Consider the following 25,040-nt stretch of genomic DNA (forward strand, 5'->3'; position numbering starts at 1 on the left):
AAGAGAGAGAGAGTGTGTGCAAGTGCACAAATGGCAGGGGAGGGGCAGATGGTGAAAGAGAATCTTAAGCAGGCTCCATGCCCAGCACAGAGCCTATTGCTGGCTCAATCTTACAACTCTGAGATCATGACCTGAGCCAAAATTAGGAGTTGGATATTTAACCGACCAAGCCACCTGAGTGCCCGAAGCCCAGTTTTAATGGATCCATTTTATCTTTAGGACCCAAAAAAATGCCTGAAAAAAAGGTAAAAATTGAGGTAGCAGGTATTTTTATTAAATTATTATGGTAGAAACAAAACTCTTAATTTGTGAATTGATTAGTTGACACCTGCCCTAGTAAATGAAATTGCCACCACTTAATGAAATTTTCAACTCTCTAGTTCCTTTACCTCTGAAACTTGGGTCTAGCTCACTTGTCATAATAGCAGGTGAACTTCTGTGATTTCTCTGATACTATTTTTTTCTCCTCCTGTATCTTTGCCAATCTATTGTTTGCAGATGAGGGTCACTCCTATGGCTCATCCCTCTTTCTTCTTATAAGTTACCAGAAACATGCAAAACTGGAAAAAAGAGTTAAAAGAGAAAAAACACACATTAGAGAAAGGATTCTGACAAAGGGAAAGTCCAGTAATTCATTGTTGGGAAGACTTTCTTAAAAACCTGTTTGTACCATAACATGATTCCTCTATTAGGAAAGGAAAAGGTTTTCTCATATGGACCCCTCCTAGATATCTCTGAACAGTTAACAAAACTTTTCTGCTAAGTTGGGAAACCACTTTTCACTGCCATTTATTAGTGATATCTCTTTCACTTCAGCTATTGTCTCTTTTCCGATACAAGGAATAGAAACAACTGAGTGGAGGGCAATTCCACATGAACCTTTGGTAAGATACCTTGTTAAGTAAGTAATTTCTTACTTAAGTTTTTTTTTTAAGTAGTATTTATTTATTTGAGAGAAAGAGAAAATGCACCTGAGCAGTGGAGGGGAGGGGCAAAGGGAGAGGGAGAGGGAGAGAATCCTCAAGCAGACTCCCCTCTGAGTATGGTGCCCAAAGTGGGGCTCAATACTAGAACTCTGAGGTCACTTGAGTTGAAACCAAGAGTCAGATGCTTAACTGATTGAGCCACCCACGTGCCCCTAAAGTTATTTATTTATTTATTTAGCCCCTAAAGTATTTTTTTTAAGATTTTATTTATTCATGAGAGACATACAGAGAGAGGCAGAGGCATAGAGACAGGAAGAAGCAGACTCCCGGCGGTGGAGTCCCTCTGATGCAGGACTCGATCCCAGGATCTCGAGATCACAACCCGAGCCAAAGGCAGATGGTCAACCACTGAGCCACCCAGGCACCCACCCCTAAAGTATTTTAATTCTAAGTGTAATTTTTAGAAAACACCAAGACTTCGTTGACAGCTAGAATGGTTAATTCAAGGACACTCTTTTGCTTTTAACCATATGTGAGAAGTACCTTCAAAAACCTAAGTCATCAAAGAATGTTTCCAAAGTATTGCATAGATTAACTAGAAGCTTTCTTCAGAATTTATTTTTTAAAGTATAGTTTGCATAATTTTGAACATGAAATTTGATGAAACATCAAATACCTGGGATTTTTCTCATTTAGAGAAAATATAATAGAGCTGTACAGGAGTCACTTCATACTCAGGTTTTGCGCTATTAGGAAGAAGACTATCTAGGTGGACTTTCAATCGAGAAGGTGCACTTCTTTATCGAACAAAACAAAACAAAACCCAAAACATAGTTTGCAGTAAACATGATAATAGACTACGAGATGGTGGAAATGTTGGCAATTTTTAGTGATTTGTTCTTATCCTGTCTTTGAAATTGTAGGTTAATGATATGATACTACTTAGATGAGATCAACAGGTATTTCTGATGATGAAAATAAAAAGATAATTCCCTATACTGAATGGAAGTATAATACTATAATGAAAATGTAAGTTCTAGGATCATATTGCCATGAGTGGAATCCTGGTTTCTCTGCTTTCTAATTATGTGAGCTTAAGCAAGTGAAATAATCACAACACTTAAGTTTCCTTATGTGTAGCATGGGGATAGTAATTTACCTCAAAGAGTTGTGAAGATTGAATGAGTTAATACTGAATGTAAAACAACTAGAATAGAACTTGTACATTGTAAGCACTTAACAATGCTAGTTATGTTGAATAATTATTTTGAGTAATTGGCTTTTGTTATCATGTCCTAGAAATAACCCCCATATCCAGTTAGTGTTGATGTATATTATTGCCAGAAAGGATAGTTTAAGATCAGCACTCTGATATCTAAATCATCCACCCTGAGAGATGTCAAGTGATATTTAATTGATTTATACTCAATAGTTCCATACTGCAAGACAAGTCATTTATTTACCCCAGGGGTATAGAAAACTTATCTCAAAAAGTAGGTATGTATACTATATTTCCCAAAGTTAGATATCATCTTTGTAATGAATCATTACAATTGACTTTGTTGTTCTGAGAGATGACTGGAAATTCCTACCTAAAAATTTTCAAACTAAAATTCTTATGGTATGTTGTATTGATCTAGAGGTTCAAGGCTTTGATTGGCCATTTATTCATCTGTGGCTTGACACCAGGTCTGTTATCAGAGAAAATGTTGACGCTGCATGCAAATAATCTCTTGGCCATCCAAGTGAGGTGGCCTTTCATTCAGATATGAGTCTTGATTAACTGTTAACCTTAATTTCTGCATAGTTGGTTGTTAGGTATGTAGTAGAGTATTTGCAATGAATGCTTCCTCTAGGGAATGTTCTTGAACTTTTTGATGACTGGCTGTTATTGAAAAAAGAAAATTCATTTGTGATAATATTTATGGAAAATTACCTAAAAGATATGAAAGCTTTAAGATATTCTACATCTTCCTCTTACATTAAGCAATAACATGAAGAGTAGGACATTAACACTATATTGTTTGGAGTCATTATAAAACTAATTTTATTAAATCATGCTTCACCATGTTCATCACTGTTGGTGCATCATTGAAGACTTTATCCGCTACATAAAGGAGAGCACTGGACAATTAATCTCGGGTTTTTCAGAGAAAATTATGATTCTTCCATTATTACAAATCTTTTTTTAAAAGGTATTCTGGGTGGCAACTAGGAATCTTGTTTCTAACAACTTTTAATGTACTATCTCTCTAAACTATTATCAGGTCATACACAGAAAACAAATGTTTACATTTATATGGCATGACAAGGACAAAAGAGGAGGCTGCATATGGCCAGAGATACAGAGATATATTTTATATATACATAATATACATATATATTTTATATGATGTGTATATTTGATATGTATATATTTGATATGATATGTAGATATTTGATATATATAATATATATTAGATCTCACTATAAATATGTGTGTGTGTTTGTACAAGTATTTGTGCTTATTCCTCTACTCAAGGACAAGTTTTTGTCTCAAAATATACTTTCTCGACTCCAAACAACTATTTATTCCAGCCAACCTAGTTTTCCTATTGTTCCTCATACTCCTCCTTTTTTCTTTTCTTGATCCTTTTTTATTCCTTCCTTCCTTCTTTCCTTCCTTCCTTCCTTCCTCCCTCCCTCCCTCCCTTCCTTCCTTCCTTCCTTCCTTCCTTCCTTCCTTCCTTCCTCTCTCCTTCCTTCTTCTTCCTTCCTCCTTTCTTTCTTTCCCTTTATCTTTCTTTCTTTCTTTCTTTCTTTCTTTCTTTCTTTCTTTCTCTTTCTTTCTTTCTTTCTTTCTTTCTTCTTTCTTTCTTCTCTCTCTCCTCTCCCTCATCCCTCCTTCTCTTTCTTTTCTCCTTCCTTCCTTTCTTTCTTTCTATTTTTCTCCTAACTACTTTTGCTCAAACTATTTGTCCTTATAAAGGCCTTCTTCCCTCTTTCTAATAGTCCTAACTTGCCATCATTTAAAGATGCAATTTGTTTATGAGAAGCTTTCTCTGGCTGCTATACTTGAGTCAGAGGACTAATTTTCTCTTTGATTCCAGAAGCTGTGGTTCTGCATAGTACCATTAATAATTTATTATTTGCACTTCTTGATAGTTTCTTTGTTGGTCCTTCTCCTGTAGTATTATATTTTTTGGCATTCACTGGATTGCAGACTTCTTGAGTGCAGCAACTTGCTTTCTAGGTCCCTTAAACTCTCTTTTCACAGATTAGTACAGGTTTGGGTATAGAAAAGGAAGCTCCCTGTAGCCTGTGTTTCAGTTGTCTATTACTTTATAGCAAACAGCCCCAAAACTCAGTGCTTAAAACAACCATTTTATTTTACTCATGATTTTAGGTGTGAGAAAGTTGAGCAAATGTCTTGGCTGGTGGTTTGTCTCTCATCCCTTTGATAGGAGCTGGGGCAGCTGAGGCTGGAGGATTCCAATTTGACTTCTTCACCTACATGTTAGGTTTCTTGGTATTCTGTGGCTGGTCTCTTCCTTCATGGTGTCTCATCCTTCAAGGCCCTTTCATGTGTCTTAGACTGTTGTCTTGAGGAATCATACTTCTTGCATGGTGGCTGCTTCTAGGAAGTCAGAAGCTGCCAGGCTAGGTAAGAGATATGCCTGGAACTGGCACAGTGACACATTAGTCCTATTCCTCTATTGGCTAAAGCAGTCAGAGCCTCTCGGATTCAAGGGGATGGAGAAATAGATTCCAGTTCTCGATGGGGAATGTGATAAAGTCACACTGCAGGAGGGCATGCAGGATGGAAATTATTGTTGAGGCCATTTTTGAAAAATATAATCTGATTCAATCTGTGGGTATATTCAGTGGTTTTATTTTGGACGTATGTGCATTTGAGTAAAATGTACAAGATATAAACTGAGGAGTCAAGAGTTAGAAATGTATAAAATGAATGCTATTTTAGAATAACTAATCAATTAAAAAACAAATGTACAGACCAGCATTTTATTAAGAGGATCTGCACATTTAGGTTTTTTTCTGACTAAGGTGCTGTGGTCTACCTGAGGACTATGATATGATAGGCTCCTGGTACAATGGCAGACTCTGCTATTTGATTAGGTAAAATGTAGTAATAACTAATTCTTTTGTGACAGCTTTTGCTGTGTCAAATGTAGTAATGGCATGGCCATGATATTCTCTGTGTAAATGGACTGGAATTTAATTTGAACTCCAACTTTTTATTAAAAAGATATTCATGGCTTTCTAGCTTAGCTCTCCAATCTCAAGGGTCATCAATTCCAATTTTAATATTCTTTTCAGTTCTGCAGACTAATCTATAAACCAGGCAAGAAAACAAATTTTATTTTATTTATTTACTTTATTATTATTATTAAAATATATTTAAACATAAACTATTTTTCAAAATGCTTTGTATGTCATGCAAGATAAAAAATACATTGTAGTTAAATTGAATGGAATAAGATCTTAGTTCCTGACATCTGAGACTTCAGTCCTTTGCGTGTATGTGTCTGTATATATGCATGTGTTATTAGGATTTAAGTGAATTTGCTGGTATAAGCTACATAAAGAACTAGACAGTCTATCTTGAAGGGTTTTTTCCTTTTTAAAAATAGGTTTTATTTATTTATTCATAGAGAGAGAATGAGAGAGAGAGAGAGAGAGAGGCAGAGACACAGGCAGAGGGAGAAGCAAGCTCCATGCAGGGAGCCTGATGTGGGACTCGATCCTGGGTCTCCAGGATCATGCCCTGGGCTGAAGGTGGCGCTAAACCACTGAGCCGCCCAGGCTGCCCTATCTTGAATTTTTAAGGTAGAATATTACTATTGTATATTGAGTCTTATCTTCACTTGCTAAATTGGAAGTTCTTTAAGGTGAACACTGTGTTATGCATCTTTTTATTGAATACTCAACTCTGGAGTTTCTATGCAAATGGAACTGCTACTGGTAAACTAATTCTGATTTGGCCACACTGGGAATTCGAAGTCCTAAAACAGGCCACTCTAACTTACTGGAACCTTTAGGAAAGGCTGCTTAGGATTACATTTTGGGTGAATCTTTCTATGCCTAAGTCTCTCCCCTTCAGTTTCTCTATTATTTACACCAATTTACCTGTACTCTTAGGAACTGTTGATGATAGAATCTTTTCCAAGGTGCTTAAAATCAAATACCTCTCACTGAAACATTACTGGATATGGAATGAATCAAAAACATGTGGATTAAATTTCCTTGAAAATTTCTTTGGTTATAAAAATTAAGGAGAAAAAGTGTTTGGCCAGATGCATTGTGGGTGATGCCAAACCTAAATTGTTTGAAAAATGTGTGTGCTGGTTAGATAAACAAACAAACAAGTTTTATTTCCCTCTTGCCTTGTAAAACCTCACACATAAAAAAAATCTCAGGTCAGCTTACAGTCAGGTTTTATAAAGTTTTTTTAATTTAAATTCAATTAGCCTACACATATAAAGATTTTGAGGAGTCTATAGTTTCCTTCTTTACTTGATCATGGGAGGGAAATAACTATATAGGTAAATGCTCCTGAGAAACAAGTAAGCAATGCTGATTTTCTCAATAGACTGCAATGGATTGAGTGATATAAGATGTATTTGTGATATGTAACATTCAGATGGTTTCTGAATGTTAATTGAAGATTTTATCTAAAAGTTTTTTTTTTCCATAAGAGAAGCAGTTGACTTTTTCAACTTAAACTATTCCTAAAATACTCAAGAGCTTTGAGATGTGTATGTGTGTGTGTATACATACATATATATGTGTGCGTGTATATACATATGTGTGTGTGTGTGTATATATATATACATGCATGCCTTTAGCATGCAAACAATAAACCTGAAATTAATTTAATCCCCAAATCCAACCTAATGAAAGAAAGCATTCTAAGGTTAAATTTCACCGCAGCCTGGGTGTCTCAGCAGTTTAGCACCTGCCTTTGGCCCAGGGCCTGATCCTGGAGACCTGGGATTGAGTCCCACATCAGGCTCCCTGCATGGAGCCTGCTTCTCCCTCTGCCTGGTCTCCACCTCTCTCTCTCTCTCTCTCTCTCTCTGTGTCTCTCATGAATAAATAAATAAAATATTTTTAAAAATAATAAATAAATTTCATTGTAATGGTTGTTATCATTCTTCTTGTCTTCTCCATCAAAAATCATCAAATAATTGCTTAACCATCTGTGTCTCCGTACCCAGCATAATTTAAGCATGTATACCCTAGTACAACAGAATAAAGACATTAGGAAATAAATAGGCCACAAAATAATTTCAGTGGCTCCGAAATTTAAGTGTCCATGGGTATCACCTGGAAAGGTTATTAAAAATAAGGTCTTTACAGGGCTAGCAGTGTGCAGTATCTGTGTTGTGGGATGTTTGGATAGATGGTGGTCACAGCATGCAAAAGACTGGATAAATTGTATAAAACCTGATCTTGTCCTCGAAATATAATATACATGGGAATTATATATATCATTTACTCGTTGAAGACTTATTGTCCACGCTAGTCAATATTTGCCTCAATTTTCAGGATTCTATAAATATGGAGTTTTTTCAATTAAACATGAAGGAAATGAAAATTTGGTCACATTGGAAAGATATTTAAAATTTGTAGATTAAAATAGAGTTTATATATACCAATGGACAGTGAAATCTTCTATTTCTAGGGTTTTTTATTTTATTTTTTTATTTATTTATGATAGTCACACAGAGAGAGAGGCAGAGACACAGGCAGAGGGAGAAGCAGGCTCCATGCACCGGGAGCCTGACGTGGGATTCGATTCCGGGTCTCTAGAATCACGCCCTGGGCCAAAGGCAGGCGCCAAACTGCTACACCACCCAGGGATACCTATTTCTAGGGTTTTAAATAACCTTAATGCCTGAGAGAAAACATTAAGAGCAAAAAATCAAAATCACTAAATTTCCTAAACTAGGGAACCCACGAAGATGCAAAAAAATCATATAAAATATCTGGGAATAACATGTTCTTGACCCCTTCAACATAATGGCTGTTCAGTAGCTAGTAGATTGTAGTTGATATTTCAGATTATAGAGCCAAGGGATGTTTGTCTTATAGTCTGGTGATGTGCAACTGGGCTCAAAGGAAACAGGCTGATGCTTCAGATGGATACATAGTGCTCTCATTGGGATGAGACTTGATATACAGATAAGAACTGGTGACAGAGTTTGGCTAGGTAAGGGTTCTTGTGTATACTGTTGTCTGATTTCATTCTTCCTCAGCAACATCTTTGATCTCATCTCCCTTCTAACTCTAATTATGAATGCCAAGTAACCACTGTGACTACATTTTTCTATCAGTGAACTGATCTGTTATAAATTACCAGAAAGGTATATATTCATATATTTGTTCAGGACTGATATTTATTTTCTGGGTACCAACTCTTGGATTCTTCAAGTCCATATTATTTCTGTGTTAAAAAAAAGTGGGGATAAAGATAGTGTCCCTTGTTTCATAGGTTTCTGGGGTTAAAGAAACTGGAAACCACTTAATATTTTTCTAGCTCAAGAAATATTAAGATAATTAAAATAATATTTAACAATTTTACCAAAGGCCACAAGAATAATGAATATTTGGGAATCAAATATTAGAAATGTAAGGATCAGTATAATTTTCCAAATGAGGAAAGGAGCTGGTTGGCTTGCCCAATTTCACATAGTTAACCAATGTTTGAGCTAGGTCAAGTCCAGTTTATCTCACTTTCAGCATCAGGCTCTGGAATGTTCCACAAGACCAGAGCTTTAACAAGACTCATCTAAGAATTGGTGCTATGATTCGTTACTGAAAGCCCCTCAACTCAAGATAAACTGATCTATGTAGCTCTAAGCATACATTTGACATAACATAGGAACATGCAATGTTAAAATGAGAAAGCACAGTGGGGAAGGTAGTCCAACTTTTAAAATTTTTTTCGATAAGAAATGTATTATGTGAGACTTTCATGCTCCAGTGGCATCCTGGCTCTAGTTCATTTCTTCTTCAAGCTTATACTACTTTCTTATTGCTCTTCTGTAAATCATTACAGCTTAGATTTGCTTGACATGGCTATTTGAGTTATGCCAACTTATTATCTTCATTGGCAGCAAAATAAAAAGCCTAGGTCTTCTATATATTGTAAGTCAGGTAGCAATCTCAAAATCTCAACTGTGAGTCACTTCTGCTGCTTTGCTAACCAGTCATTTAGAACATAAACTTCTTGATCAGAAAATTAAAGAATTCAGAGAAAAAGAAGCAATATTTGGGTGAGTTCGCTGGGCTTTCTTTGTTTCTTTAGTATTCAAGTGGACAACTTGTACAATTTCCCTTGCTTTGATCTTACCAGTCCATACTACCAAGTTGCAGGCACAGTTACTTGCCCATCCCTTAATCTACAGACTTTGAAGAACATGTAAAAAAAAAAAAAAAACCTCAACCATTGTGCAACTTGCAGACTGAAAGTGCCTTCCAGTGATCGCTGCTGCTGACATGGGCCATGTGGGAGGAGTCAGCTCCCACTAGGTCTGCCCCCAAGTCACCTACCCTGCCAAACCCATTAATCTTGCCAACATCATTTCCTGAATAGTGAAGCTCCTCAATGCATGTCCACTGGCATGCCCTTGGAAGAGCAATTCCAGTCAGGAATTAATTAATGGAGAGAAGGCAAGACAGAGCCTTGTATTTAACTTGGAACCATGATAACCACGAAATGGCTGTGCATATTTTGTGAATCAGATTGCTGTCAAATCCATGTGTGTTTTGACTTGGATACAGATACACTTCAGTGATTGTATGTTCTTTAGTAAGAACTATTTGATGTTCAAAAACCTTGAAGCCATTCAGACCACTTTCTTTCTCCTTTCCAAATAGAAGTTTGCATTTTGTCCACCACAAGGAAGATGTAAATGCCAAAAGGCCTGAGTTCACTTTGAAAGTCCAAAGCCACAAACTCTGATTGGCTTCTCCACTTGGCCAGATATATTCTCCAGGGCTCCAGACCTTACAGCAGTGGGACACTATGATGTCGTAATGAAGAGTGTATACTGTGGCGCAGACTACCTGAATTCAAGTCCCTCAACTGTACCTTCAAATAAATTGCTTCATCTTACTTAGCCCCAGTACTTTATCTTCCGAGAAAGTAATAAGAATACTACCTTCTTGTATACTATATTTGGAACATTTAAGAACCTGACAAACAATAATTTATGAGAAGATTGGGGAGAACTTTTTGGTAAGGTTTATTTGTATTTGGGTATTTCCTATTCATGTTAATGAATTGAAATGATCTTTATTAATAAAGAAGACTAAGTTATTACACAGGGTTACAGACTTTTGGTTTTTAAAATCCTTTTCAGGTATCTTGAATAGATATTACTTATACAATAATTTCTGTCCAACATATTGCAATATTCCCTGCAATATTTCTCTTTCTCTTTTGCTTTAGCCCAAACTAAAAGTCTTTTCCCATTTTCACTAAGCCTAAATTAATATTTCCCCTTTATTTCCCTTGGGTTACTTCTGAGTGCATATCAATTACATTTGACATTTTAGTTTGGTTTTAAAAATATTTTCCAAAGAAATGCACTAATTGTGGTCAGAGATTAAAAGGAATAGGAATGGAACTTGCAAAGACAAGAAGCAAGAGGAAGGAAGGAGGAAGAGATCCAGAGATGTCAAAAAGTATGAGCTAGAAAGTCCAACTATGACAATTCCTATAAAAAGAGATGGAGGAGGAATCAAACTTAATACTTACATGCTAATAAACTAGTGGTAGAGTTTTAATAGCATTCAGATAGATTCCAATGATAAATGAGTTATGTAATGACGGAGGCTTTTGTGAGAAACTCGGAGTGAAGGCTCAAAAATTTAATTGACTTCAAACAAGGGCATTTGGATGAGGGCCAGCAGATGAGCATTGAATGCTGTACTTACTTCACACAAATATTAAAATATGTGCTTCATGGTAGACCCCAAATAGGTATATCATATGAATGAACATGAGAATAAGTGAATGAATTAGTGGACAAAGTAAATGTGATAGCCAAAAAGATGTGGGAAGCAAAATGTAATTAAATTTATATTCCAAGTATAGAACTGTACTAGTAGAATGTTCTGAACCTGTACTATTCTAATAAAAACTGCCTTAATTGAGTAGTATAAGACTAAAGCATACTTACTATACAGAGAGGTCAATATCTTGGATCTTCCTAAATGAAAAATAAACCAGATGGGTCACTTTTTTCTTCTCTCTGTGAGAGGAAAAGACAAATAGAAAAGTGAACCAGCTCAATAAATTGTTGCTAGGTATCCTTTCCATACTAGGAAATGCTGGACAACATCTAGGGGCAGAAGCTGTAGAGCGGGCAAGAGACCAGTTTCCAATGATGGCTCAGGAAAGGTCACTGCCTTAATAGAAATCACCAAGATGAATGTGACTCAGAAGCCTAATATCTCATGACAGCAAAGCTTTCATCTAGGAATTCATTAGCACCCAGATAATTATTAAATAAAATGCATCTGCATTTTATTTAGGATACTTCCTAGGAGGCCATACAGATTACACTAACCAAAGCCCTGGACAAGAAGCAGCAGATGAGGTCTCCTTTAATAGGTCCTTCATTTTCAACCATTTCTATATTGATGCAAATTCAGTTGTAATTATTGAGGTCTTTACTTCTAGATTGTTGCAGGTTGGGCTCCCCTAGTAGTTGGACATTAATGTACAAGATACTGAGAAGCACTCTGGAGATGAGTACTGATAGTTGCAGGGGAGGGAAGCAGAGCTGGGCAAAGAAGTGAAGCTGTGATATAGTTTTCCTGAAGACTTCAGCAGGTCCTTTGGGAGCACTGGAGCTGGGATGGCACTTTAGAGTTGGGGGCAAGGTGGCTGGACTTTTATATCCCTGCAATGATTTGGATAGGATGAGGACATTGGATAGTGGCTTCCCCTCAAAGTAGAGGTAACCTTAGGCAAAGCAGTTTTCTTCTGACACAGTTCTCCAAACAGGTTCTGACAGCAGAGGACCATCTTTAGGCAGCACTCCCAGTAGATAGATAAATTCCATGTTCTTGAAGGGGAATCTGGGCAACACATGATTGCATGCCACAGTTAGTTCTCAGGTATTTATCATGGTTTCTTTATGAGGTCAAAGTAAGCAAAACATAAGAACTGTAAAAATAACTTGTTTTATAAGATAAACTCAAATCAGACAAATTACTATGTGTAAGTGGAATCCCATTGTATAATCCCAGTTGGACATTTAATGGTGATCCTATAGTAATGCATTTTATTTCCTTAGATTATTTTTGTCCAAAATTCTTATCAGTGTTTAATGGAAGATTTGGGAGAGATTTCTTAAAAAGCAGGTAGAGAAAGTAGACAAAACTTCTTTATTTTTTTGTTATGGTCTATTATACTGGGATATGACATTATGATAAATTTATGCTCTCAGAAAAGAAATTTATTTCTTTTCACATTATAAGATCTTTAGAGTACACTGACTTTCATACCAAACTAGGAAAATATACCAACATGTACCAACTTAGAAATATACTAAGTTCCAAAAGTTTACTGCTAAGCCATTGCTTGGAACTTCAAGTTGTAATTCAACTTTGTTCATAGGAAATTTATTTCACTACAATTCAGCCTCTCTGGGTCTCGGTTTCATCATCTGTGACCTAAGGAACCAAAGGATAGACAATTGTGACAGCTCTTCTATTTCAGCTAGAACATATGGTTCTTTGTATGTAATGGTAGTTCTGTCACTGATTATCAGTGCTTGTTGGAGTACTTCAGTAAATGTTTGATTCTGTGCTGTTTAAAGCTTTTTAATGAATATTTTCCACCACTCTGTAGCCCATAGGGACTGATACACTGAAAATACTATATATTCATTGAAATAGCCCAGGAAGGGGCGGGGCAAGATGGTGGAGGAGAAGGGTCCCCAAGTCACCCGCCCCACCAACTTAGCTAGATAACTTTCAAACCATCCTGAAACTTACGAATTCAACCTGATTTAGAGAGAACAGCTGGAACGTTACAGAGAGAAGGTTTCGCTTCTGACGCGGCGGGAAGGGGGCAAAGATGAAGCCGCCTCCAGCGGGGCGGGGCCGCGAGGAGCCGGGCTCAGGCCGGGAGGGCCCGGGAGAAGCGGGGACGGGGACGGGGACGGGGCCGCGACGATCCCCGGAGTCTCCCCGCCGGGAGGGCGCTCGCAGGGAGCTCGGGCGGGACCGCAGGAGGCAGCGGAGCCGCTAGCGGGAGGGCGCCCGGGGGAGAGCGGGCCGAGCTCGGGGAAGGGCCGGAGCCGCGCCGGGGGGCCTCGGGGAGGAGCCGGGGGGCGGGCGGGGGCTGCGGGCGGAGGGGGCTGCCCAGGGCGCGGGGGACACAGCCCGGGACCCTGCTCCCCCGGGACAGGCGGGGCGGGGAGGGCCCGGGACAGCGGGGACGCTCCTGCCCCGGGCCCCGAGCTGTGCGGGGCAGCGCCCCCCGCCCCCACCCCCACCCCTCCCCCAGCATCCAGGCCCCCGCGGACTGGGAGCTGCGGTGGTCACGGGGGAGCTGACTCCAGGGCTGGGGGGCGGCCGCCGCCAGTGGTGGTGTCCCTCCTGGTGTCACCCTGTGCCTGGGAGGGGCGGCCGCCAGGGAACAGGGGCCTCGGGGTACACAGCTACCCGGAGGGGGGGCATCTCTCCAGGTGCACACACCTGAGAGTCAGCACAGCAGGCCCCTCCCCCGGAAGACCCGCTGGAAGGACGGGGAGGAGCAAGTTAATTGACCAAGCAGCGCTGGAAAGCTCCAGGGGAAGTCAAGGAATTTGTAGTATATAGAACCAGAGGATACCCATCCTTGTTTGTTGTTGTTGTTGTTGTTGTTGTTATTTTTCTTTATTTGTTTCTTTTTCTTCCTTTTTCCAGTACAACTCATTTTTAGCCACTCTGCAGTGAGCAAAATGACTAGAAAGAACTCACCACAAAAGAAAGAATCAGAAACAGTCCTCTCCCCCACAGAGTTACAGAATTTGGATTACATCCAATGTCAGAAAGCCAATTCAGAAGCACAATTATAAAGCTACTGGTGGCTCTGGAAAAAAGCATAAAGGATTCAAGAGACTGCATGATGGCAGAATTTAGATCTAATCAGGCTGAAATTAAAAACCAATTAAATGAGATGCAATCCAAGGAGGTCCTAATGATGAGGGTTAATGAGGTAGAGAAAGAGTGAGTGACATAGAAGACTAGTTGTTGGAAAGGAAGGAAGCTGAGGAAAAAACAGAAAAGCAATTTAAAGACCAAGAGCAAAGGTTAAAGGAAATAAATGAAAGCCTCAGAAGGAAAAATCTACGTCTAATTGGAGTTCCAGAAGACGCCAAAAGGGACAGAGGACCAGAAAGCATACTTGAACAAATCATAGCTGAGAACTTCCCTAATTTGGAGAGGGAAACAGGCATTCAGATTCAGGAGATAGAGAAGTCCCTCCCTAAAATAAATAAAAACCACTCAACACTTCGACATTTAATAGTGAAACTTGCAAATTCCAAAGATAAAGAGAAAATCCTTAAAGCAGCAAGAGACAAGAGATCCCTAAGTTATATGGGGAAAACTATTAGATTTACAGCAGACCTCTCCACAGAGACCTGGCAGGCCAGAAAGGGCTGGCAGGATATATTCAGGGTCCTAAATGCGAAGAACATGCAGCCAAGAATACTTTATCCAGCAAGGCTCTCATTCACAATAGTAGGAGAGATAAAGAGCTTCCAAGATAGGCAGAAACTGAAAAACTCTGTGACCACCAAACCAGCTCTGCAAGAAATATTAAGGGGGACTCTAAAAGAAAGACGATGCCCAAAGAAATGATCCACAAAAACAGGGACCGAATAGGTATTATGATGACACTAAATTCACATCTTTCAATAGTAACTCTGAACATGAATGGGCTTAATGATCCCATCAAAAGACACAGGGTTTCTGACTGGATAAAAAAGAAGACCCATCTATTAGCTGTCTACAAGAGACTCATTGTAGACCTAAGGACACCTACAGCCTGAAAATAAGAGGTTGAAGAACCTTTTACCATTCAAATGGTCCTCAAAAGAAAGCAGGGGTAGCAATCCTTATATCAGATAAATTAAAGTTTATTCCAAAGACTGTAGTAGGAGATGAAGAGGGACACTATATCATACTTAAAAGATCTATACAACAAGAGGACCTAACAATCATGAATATTTATGCCCCTAATGTGGGAGCTGCCAAGTTTATCAATTAATAACCAAAGTAAAGACATACTTAGATAATAATATTCTAATACTGGGAGACTTCAACACAGCGCTTTCTGCAAATGACAGATCTTCTAAGCACAACATCTCCAAAGAAACAAGAGCTTTAAATGATACACTGGATCAGATGGATTTCACAGATATTCACAGAACTTTACATCCAAACGCAACTGAATACACATTCTTCTCAAGTGCACATGGAACTTTCTCCAGAATAGACCACATACTGGTCACAAATCAGGGCTTAACCAATACCTAAAGATTGGGATTGTCCCTTGCACGTTTTCAGACCATAATGTTTTGAAACTTGAACTCGTCACAAGAAGAAATTTGGAAGAAACTCAAAAACGTGGAGGTTAAAGAGCATCCAGGAAATTAGAGAAGAATTAAAAATATTCATGGAAACTAATGAGAAGATACAACCATTCAAAATCTTTGGGATACAGCAAAAGCAGTCCTGAGAGGAAAATACATCACAATACAAGCATCCCTAAAAAGTTGGAAAAAAACTCAAATACACAAGCTAACATTGCACCTAAAGGAACTGGAGAAAGAACAGCAAATAAAACCTACACCCAGCAGAAGAAGAGAGTTAATAAAGAGTCAAGCAGAAATCAATGAAATAGAGACCAGAAGAACTGTGGAACAGATCAACAAAAGCAGGAGTTGGTTCTTTGAAAGAATTAATAAGATATATAAACCATTAACCAGCCTTATTAAAAACAAAAGACTAATAAAATCATGAATGAAAAAGGAGAGATCACAATCAATACCAAGGAAATACAAACGATTTTAAAAACATTATGAGCAGCTATATGCCAATAAGTTAGGCCATCTAGAAGAAATGAATGCATTTCTGGAAAACCACAAACTACCAAAACTGGAACAGGAAGAAATAGAAAACCTGAACAGGCCAATAACCAGCAAGGAAATTGAAGCAGTTATCAAAAACCTCCCAAAACACTAAAGTCCAGGGCCAGATGGCTTCCCATGGGAATTCTATCAAACATTTAAAGAAGAAACAATACCTATTCTACTAAAGTTATTCTGAAAGATAAAAAGGGATGGAATACTTCCAAACTCATTCTATCAGGCCAGCATCATCTTAATTCCCAAACCAGACAAAGACCCCACCAAAAAGAATTAAAGCCCAATATCCCTGATGAACACAGATGCAAAAATTCTCAACAAGATACTAGCAAATAGGACCCAATAGTACATTAAGAAGATTATTTACCATGGATGCAAGGCTGGTTCAACAGTCATAAAGCAATCAGTGTGATAGATCATATCAAGAGAAAAAACAAGAACCACATGATCCTCTCAATAGATGCAGAGAAGGCATTTGACAAAATACAGCATCCATTCCTGATCAAAACTCTTCAGAGTGTAGGGATAGAGGGAAGATTGCTCAGCATCTTAAAAGCCATCTACAAAAAGCCCATAGCAAATATCATTCTCAATGGGGAAACACTGGGAGCCTTTCCCCTAAGATCAGGGACACGACAGGGATGTCCACTCCTACCACTGCTATTCAACATAGTACTGGAAGTCCTAGCCTCAGCAATCAGACAACAAAAAGAAATAAAGGGCATTCAAATTGGCAAAGAAGTCAAACTCTTCCTCTTTACAGATGATATGATACTGTACATAGAAAACCCAAAAGACTCCACCCCAAGATTGCTAGAATGCATACAGCAGTTTGGCAGTGTGGCAGAATACAAAATCAATGCCCAGAAATCAGTGGCATTTCTATACACTAACAATGAAACTGAAGAAAGAGAAATTTAGGAGTCAATCCCATTTACAATTGCACCCCAAAGCATAAGATACCTAGGAATAAACCTAACCAAATTGATAAAGGATCTATACCCTAAAAACTACAGAACACTTCTGAAAGAAATTGAGGAAGACACAAAGAGATGGAAAAATATTCCATGCTCATGGATTGGCAGAATTAATGTCGTGAAAATGTCAATGTTACCCAGGGCAATTTACACGTTTAATGCAATCCGTATCAAAATACCATGGACTTTCTTCAGAGAGTTAAAACAAATCATCTTAAGATTTGTGTAGAATCAGAAAAGACCCCGAATAACCAGGGGAATGTTGAAAAAGAAAACCAGAGCTGGGGGCATCACAATGCTGGATTTCAAGTTGTACTACAAAGCTGTGGTCATCAAGACAGTGTAGTACTGGCACAAAAAGACAGACACATAGATCAATGGAACAGAATAGAGAATCCAGAAATGGGCCCTCAACTCTATGGTCAACTAGTATTCAACAAAGGAGGAAGGACCATCCACTGGAAAAAGGACAGTCTCTTCAGTAAATGGGTACTGGGAAAATTGGACAGCCACATGCAGAAGAATGAAACTAGATCATTCTCTTACACCATACACAAAGATAAACTCAAAATGGATGAAAGATCTAAATGTGAGACAAGAATCCATCGAAATCCTAGAGGAGAACACAGGCAACACCCTTTTTGAACTTGGCCACAGCAGCTTCTTGCAAGATATATCTATGAAGGCAAGGGAAATAAAAGCAAAAATTAATTATTGGGACTTCATCAAGATAAAAAGCTTCCGCACAGCTAAAGAAACAGTCAACAAAACTAAAAGACAACCTACAGAATGGAGAAGATATTTGCAAATGCCGTATCAGATAAAGGGCTGGTACCCAAGACCTATGAAGAACTTATTAAACTCAACAGCAAAGAAACAAACAATCCAATCATGAAATAGGCAAAGTACATGAACAGAAATTTCACAGAGGAAGACAGGCATGGCCAACAAGCACATGAGAAAATGCTCTATATCCCTGGCCATCAGGGAAATACAAATCAAAACCACAATGAGATACCACGTCACAACAGTGAGAATGGTGAAAATTAACAAGACAGGAAACAACAAATGTTGGAGAGGATGTGGAGAAAGGGGAACCCTCTTGCACTGTTGGTGGGAATGTGAACTGGTACAACCACTCTGGAAAACTGTGTGGAGGTTCCTCAAAGAGTTAAAAATAGACCTGCCCTACGACCCAGCAATTGCACTGCTGGGGATTTACCCCAGAGATACAGATGCAGTGATACGCTGGGACACCTGCACCCTGATGTTTATAGCAGCAATGTCCACAATAGCCAAACTGTGGAAGGAGCCTTGGTGTCCATTGAAAGATGAATGGATAAAGAAGGTGTGAGATCTATATCTATATCTATATCTATATCTATATCTATATCTATATCTATATCTATATATAATGGAATATTACTCAACTATTAGAAATGACAAATACCCACCATTTGCTTCAGCATGCATGGAACTGGAGTGTATTATGCTGAGTGAAGTAAGTCCATTGGAGAAGGACAAACATTAAACAGTCTCATTCATTTGGGGAATATAAAAAATAGTGAAAGGGAATAAAGGGGAAAGGAGAAAAACGAGTGAGAAATATCAGTGAGGGTGACAAATCATGAGAGACACCTAACTCTGGGAAATGAACAAGGGATGGTGGAAAAGGAGAAATAACAGGGTGTTGGGGTGACTGGGGTGATGGGCACTGAGGCGAGCACTTGATGGGTGAGCACTGGGTGTTATGCTATATGTTGGCATATAGAACTCTAATAAAGAATATAGATGGATAGATAGATGATAGATAGATAGATAGATAGATAGATAGATAGATAGATAAAAAAAAAAGAAGAAGAAGAAATAGCCCAGGAATTGCTGTGGTAGTTGAAATGCCACTCACCTTCTCAGCTCTGAGAGGAGTTACTTACATTTACTATTTTTGGTAAAATAGAAAAGAATGGTTCAGTGACTTTATGTTCTGTTTTGATTTTTAGATGGATTAATGGGACAAAACAGACATAATGTAGAAGTTTTAGTAACCATCCAAACCATTTCACCGAGGCAACAAAATGTAAGCTATGATAACAGGCCATCACTGTTGGCAACATTGTCCATTATTTATTAAGGTAATAATGCTATGGGAGGCCCAAGGCCATCCCAAATGACCTGGTAAACCATGGTATCCTTTATGCAAGTATTCATTTCTAAGAAAGAAAATTATTACATATTTGTGCCAGACATAATGGTTCACAGAAGGGTTTAAACCTTTATTTAATCCCAAGAACAACTTTATCATATAAATTTTATTATCAATCTTAATTCTACAGGTGAAGAAATTGAGGCACAGAGAGCTTATGTAGCTTTTAAAGTCTTAGAGTAAGTATTCAAATCCAGATGTTATCTTTTTCATTAACAAATGCTATTATCTCTATAAAACACTGCTTCCAAGGAATAGAAACTAGGGACTTTGAATAATAATAAAAAACACTTGGAGTGCCTGAGTGGCTCAGGCCATGATCTCAGAGTTCCGGGATTGAGCCCTAAGCCAGGCTCCATCCATGTTCAGTGGGGGAGTCTATTTGAGGATTCTCTCTTTCCCTCTCCTTGTGCCCTTCTTCCCACTCACATGCTCCCTCTTTTTTTTTTTTTTTAATTTTATTTATTTATTCATGGGAGACTCGGAGAGAAGGCAGGGACATAGGCAGAGGGAGATGCAGGCCTCTCACAGGGAGCTCAGTGGGGAACTTGATCCCAGAACTCTAGGATCACACCCTGGGACAAAGGCAGATGCTCAACCACTGAGCTACCCAGGCGTCCCTCTCCCTCTTTCTCTTAAATAAATGAATAAATCTTTTAAAACTTTAAAAAAAATCTAAAAATAAGCAGAGTCAGAGTTTAGTTATTGAAAATTGGAAGTATGGAGTATTGTCCTACTGAACGTTCTGCACTTCTCTTAATCCTACATGTATATACAGATGTTGCATTGATTGTGTCACATTTTCACCTTCTGTCCACATTTTCACCTAAGAAGTGGATGAGTCACAGTAATATGTCATAAATGGTAGTGCAAGCTGAATGCTGGGCAACCCCAGACCACAGCTCCCTGTGCGGTCTCTGTTTCTATGGAATGGGTGTAACTTGGGGTGGGCATCCTGTCTCCAATTTCTAGTTGGATCTTCAGTGTAACTCCTGCTCTGAGAAGGTGGAAGGTCTAAGAGTTAAAAGAGATCTTCAAGTTCAGCCTTTTGGTTCTGGGAGAGCAGTTATTCATATACATCTTGCTTCTCTAATTTGAAGCTAGATCATTTTGCTAAGTTATTCAAAACAAAAAAGCACGTTTATGAACAAAAGTTGCTTAAGCTAACCCTCTAAATGTCCACATCACTAATGACTTAATGGTCAAATCACTGTGTGGGAGAAATGTGAAAAGCAGGAGGATTTGTGCTGGAATCAGAGACAAAGATGATCTATGTTCTTTGCTGCTTCTTAAATTTTTATAAAATAGCTTTTTGAAAAGTATTCCATTTGTCATAGGGATTGAGAGGCTTATTTATCTTGCTATTACCAATGACACATAATAGAAGCTCTCCTTTGTTTTATTTTTTTTTAAGATTTTATTTATTTATTCATGAGAGACACACACAGAGAGAGAGAGAGAGGCAGAGACACAGACAGAGGGAGAAGCAGGCTCCATGCAAGGAGCCCCATGTGGGACTCGATCCTGAAACTCCAGGATCACGGGACTCCAGGATCACACTCTGGGCCAAAGGCAGGGGCTAAATCACTGAGCCACCCAGAGATCCCTTTCCTTTGTCTTAAATTGACTTCCCACATCTTTACTTTTGTTAACATGTATATGTTGCAGTTTCAATACCTAATGTTTATTTGCATCTTTCCTGACTTCATTAGTTTTCCTTGATTAACCTGTAGAAGCTGGCATGTAATGCTCACAAAGAAATGCTCAGCAAATCCATTTTTTTTTACCATAAAAGTTTAGAAGAATTTCTGAGTTTAATGCAACAGAGTAGTAGAGTCCCCTCCATGTGTAAGATTGAGAATCATTAAGAAAATTTCCCGTGGTATTTTCTCTGTGTGGTAGCAGGTTGGGATGGGGCATGGGTAGACAAAGAAAGGAAACTAACATTTGTTAAACATCTGCCAGCAATTGTTGCACACATTATCTCATTTAAATCTTTAACAATTTGGGGGAAGTAAATATTTCCACACCATTGTATATGTGTGAAAAATCAGGCTTCAAGAAGTTAATTTGCTTTCTATCATATTCTTTGTGGTAAAGCTGGCACTCAAACTCAGGTCTGTCAGAGGAAGACACATGCCATATGATTTCACTTATATGGGGAATCTAAAAAAACAAAACAGTGAACAAATAAACAGAAAATCGGAAACAGACTCATAAATACAAAGAACAAACTGGTGATTGCCAAAGGGGAAGGATGTGGAAGAATGGGCAAAATAGTTGAAGGGGATTAAGAACTACAAACTTCCAGTTATAAAATAAATAAGTTATAGAGATAAAAAATACAGCATGGGGACTATAATCAATAATATTGTAATAATGTTGTATGGTGACAGATGTTGACTATACTTACTGTGATGAGAACTGAGTAATGTACAGAATTGTCAAATCAGTATGTTGCACACCTGAAACTAATATAACAATGTATGTCAGCTATACTTCATTAATAAAAAAAGAAAAAGAAAAGCAGCTTAGGTCAGTATGTCTCCAGATTTGTGCATATTCTTTCCACCAAACTACATGTCTTTGAAGGATATCACTTAGCAGGAGTGTTCAGTTTCCTAATGACAAAGCACATTCATGACAGTCCTTTTAGATACATAATAACTTTTTTTGATTTTTGGAATCCTTTTCTGGTGTTCAGTGTTTTCTTCCCTTGTTGCCCCTTCTCTATTCCTACTCTGTCTTCTTGGTAGGAAGTCTTTAGTAAGAGTAAAGAGAAAGAAATTTGGTTAGCATCATGGCATCTTGAAGAGATATATGAGAATAGTCAGCACCCATAAGAGGAAGTATTTTTGTTTCAATCTGAAGAATCCAAAGGATCAAAGTCTCTTTCTGGAATCCTTCCTTCCTCATCCTATTTCTACTCTTCCCATGATGTATGGTCCTTGGCAGTCTGATGTAGATGGAACTGGAATCAAGGGGATTGTGTTATTAGAGATAGCAGGAAACTTCTAGATACCCAGCTGAGATTATTTTGATTTTAATTTTCCTAAAGCAGACCACAAGACGACGCAAAGATAGTTTATTTAAGGTGAAGGTGAAGGTAGTTTATTTAAAGGTGGTCCTAGAAAACACAAGTGAAGAAGTATGGAAATTGAGGTAAGGAAGGGGAAAGAAGAGCCAGTACAAGGTGTTTTAATGAATAGGTTACTGCCGAGGGCCAACTAGATTTAGTTCCACTTGGGTATCCTCCAAGAAAGTAAATAAGATGGGGATGCTAAGCATTTATTTATCAATTTCTATTTTGTATTGGTTGACATTTGCCCCTAAGGGCTTTACTTCTCCTGCCCTTCTAAGTTGTGCCTGTCATTGGTAGGTCCTACAGTCCCTAAGAAGCCTTCAGGAAGGGTAAGAAGAAACCTGTGTGAGACGTCATATGTTAATCATGAATTTTACTGTAGCTGTAAGTGAAATAGGGAGCCAAGGGGCTATGAGAAGGATATCAACCGCATCTATTACAGATGTCTCTATGAACTGACAGAGACTTGATGGGTAGAGTACAGAAGTGCCTTGCATCATTCTGTAGACTCCTTGTAAATATGTGATTGATAAGTGATAGGACAGTCTGGAGAAAGACAATATAGTGCAGTGGGTACTACCATGGACTCTGGTACTGGATTCTAATCATCCCTGTTACTTACTAGCTGGATTAACTTGGTCAAATTATTTAACTTCTCAGTGGTTATTCATATTTATATAATGAGGATGGTGGTAATAAAGCTTACTTACCTCAAGGGTATTTGTGTCAAGTTGAAATGAGCTAATGTGTGTTAAGCATTTGCAACAGGGCCCAAGATAGGTACTCAGGCCTTTGATTTCTGGTCATGCAAGAGACTTCCATTGCCTCCTAAATTTTACAAATGTGGAATGGAACTTTCAGAAAATCTTCCGAGTGAATTCTTAACTAGAGAGACTTCTTTTACATACTGGCTCTCCCAGACCCAGGACTTCACATATATCTTACTTAACATGTGATCTACCCAAACTTTGAGTAATCAAAGAATTCAACTTTTAAGCAGTATAAGTTTATAAATGGGCAGAGTGACAAGAAAAAACAGAAAGAACTGATGTTGCCATAAATAGTCTGGATGTCCTCAGAATTCCACATAAACAATACCCACTATGACATAGATTCAGTTGGATAAAATACACTATGATTTCTGCTGATGGAATGTGTGCTAAATGTACTACACATATTATCTCATTTAATATTTATATCAAATCTATGGGGTAGCTATTACTAGCTCAGTTCTTCAGTTGGAGAAACAGAATCAGAGAGCTGAAATAACTTGCTCAAGATCCCACAACTGGTAATTTGTGGGACTGGGAGTCTTGACACCAAAGCATGTTTTTGTAACCACTATGTGCAATTGAAACACTGCAATAAGCTCAATGTTATTCTCCACTGACATCAGTTGAGGCTGATACTCAGAGTAGTTTCAGAATTGAAACTTGTGTGGAGTTCTGCTCTATTACTTGTGGCCTTGGGCATCACTTAATCTTCCTGAATTCATGTTTTCTATAAAAGAGGAATAATGGTGTTTACTCCATAGCATTTTTGGGGGGATCCCATGAAATTATTTAAGTACTTTATAATTAAGTATTATATAAGTTTGATCATGTAAAAGAATGAAGTTTTAAAATGAGAAGCTGAGAGTCTACATGAATGAAAACAGTAACAAAGTAGTTCAGATTTTAAATGGTTTCATAATTAACTTTATATTCACATATTTCAGTTTCTAATTGATATTCTTTCTTTCTTCTCTTATTAGTTCACTTCATAGCGAGGGTTAAATATTTACTGTATAAGGCATGTTTTATGAGTTAGGAATATATAAATGAAAGTAGCATAGTATCCACATTATGTTTTGCTCATGCTATTTTTCATTCTGCCCCTCTCTTCCCTCTTTCCTTCTTTCCCTCTTTCCTTCTTTCCCTCTTTCCTTCTTTCCTTCCTTCCTTCCTTCCTTCCTTCCTTCCTTCCTTCCTTCTTTCCCTCCCTCCTTGCTTCCTCCTTCCTTCTTTTCTGTAATTTTACTGTATCTTTTTTTTTTTTAATTTTACTGTATCTTAACTGAGGAAAAAAGATAACCAACTCATCATCTTTGTTTGCCTCTACTCATTGTTTAGAAATAGTTAAGTCTGAATGCTTTTAAGTTAGTTTAATAGTATGTCAAGACTCTGAAGATATGTTCATTTATAGATACCTCTGTCTGCAAATTAGGCCTTCCTACTACTGTGAAACATTAAGGTCTTTAAAACCATTAAGATTGTTAGCTTTGGCTGCAGATAAGCAGAATAAACAAACGCCTTTCCAAGGGGGACTAGTTCTGCTGTCTTCATTGGCTTTCGAAGCTCAAGGAAGCCACAAGTCTCAAAAAAAAAAAAAAAAAAAAAAAAAAAAAAAAAAAAATTCTTATCCCCCAAACTGAGGACTTTCTAATGGGCTTCATTGTTTTTTGTCTAGTGTTTCTTACAGGTGCAGATAGCATAATGTTTCTGTGTTGGCTGTGAATGTACTTTAGTGGTTTTCTGATTTGTGCTAATCTTCATACTTGTATATAATTAGTTATCTACCTACCCATATCTTGTCCCAATGTTGGCTCTGATAGACAAAACACATAACAAGTGTCTTTTCACTCATGAATAATCAATCAGTATATAAGTGTAAATAAAGCATGGAAATATATTTCTAAATTTTGAGGGAAAAATT

The 25,040-nt window shown here is 38.0% G+C and overlaps 1 protein-coding gene and 1 long non-coding RNA gene across 12 annotated transcripts in view; one reads left to right on the forward strand and one right to left on the reverse strand.

The window, feature by feature from the left end:
* EMC2 (ER membrane protein complex subunit 2) overlaps positions 1-25,040 on the forward strand; it is a 251,640-nt gene that overhangs the window by 160,381 nt on the left and 66,219 nt on the right. For 2 of the 9 annotated variants that reach the window (XR_013351589.1, XR_013351587.1), the window contains exons 14-16: positions 9,810-10,170; positions 13,857-18,409; positions 19,062-19,138. The gene's annotated coding sequence lies outside the window, so the exon portion shown is untranslated. Of the gene's footprint in view, positions 1-816; positions 885-9,809; positions 10,171-13,856; positions 18,410-19,061; positions 19,139-19,394; positions 21,772-25,040 lie in introns of those variants that run through there. The other 7 variants (XR_013351590.1, XR_013351591.1, XR_013351592.1 and 4 more) reach the window with 5 other exon arrangements.
* LOC144283181 (uncharacterized) lies at positions 178-23,395 on the reverse strand. Of its 3 annotated transcripts, XR_013351606.1 has the most exons (4): positions 23,057-23,395; positions 21,678-21,735; positions 11,117-11,188; positions 178-560 (listed from the first exon to the last, which is right to left on the reverse strand). It is a non-coding gene; the product is annotated as an uncharacterized LOC144283181 (long non-coding RNA). The 3 variants fall into 3 exon arrangements; XR_013351607.1 differs by lacking the exon at positions 21,678-21,735; XR_013351605.1 differs by lacking the exons at positions 21,678-21,735; positions 23,057-23,395 and adding an exon at positions 11,507-12,019.

Source organism: Canis aureus, chromosome 14 (genome assembly GCF_053574225.1).
Source record: "Canis aureus isolate CA01 chromosome 14, VMU_Caureus_v.1.0, whole genome shotgun sequence".
Classification (NCBI taxonomy): domain Eukaryota; kingdom Metazoa; phylum Chordata; class Mammalia; order Carnivora; family Canidae; genus Canis; species Canis aureus.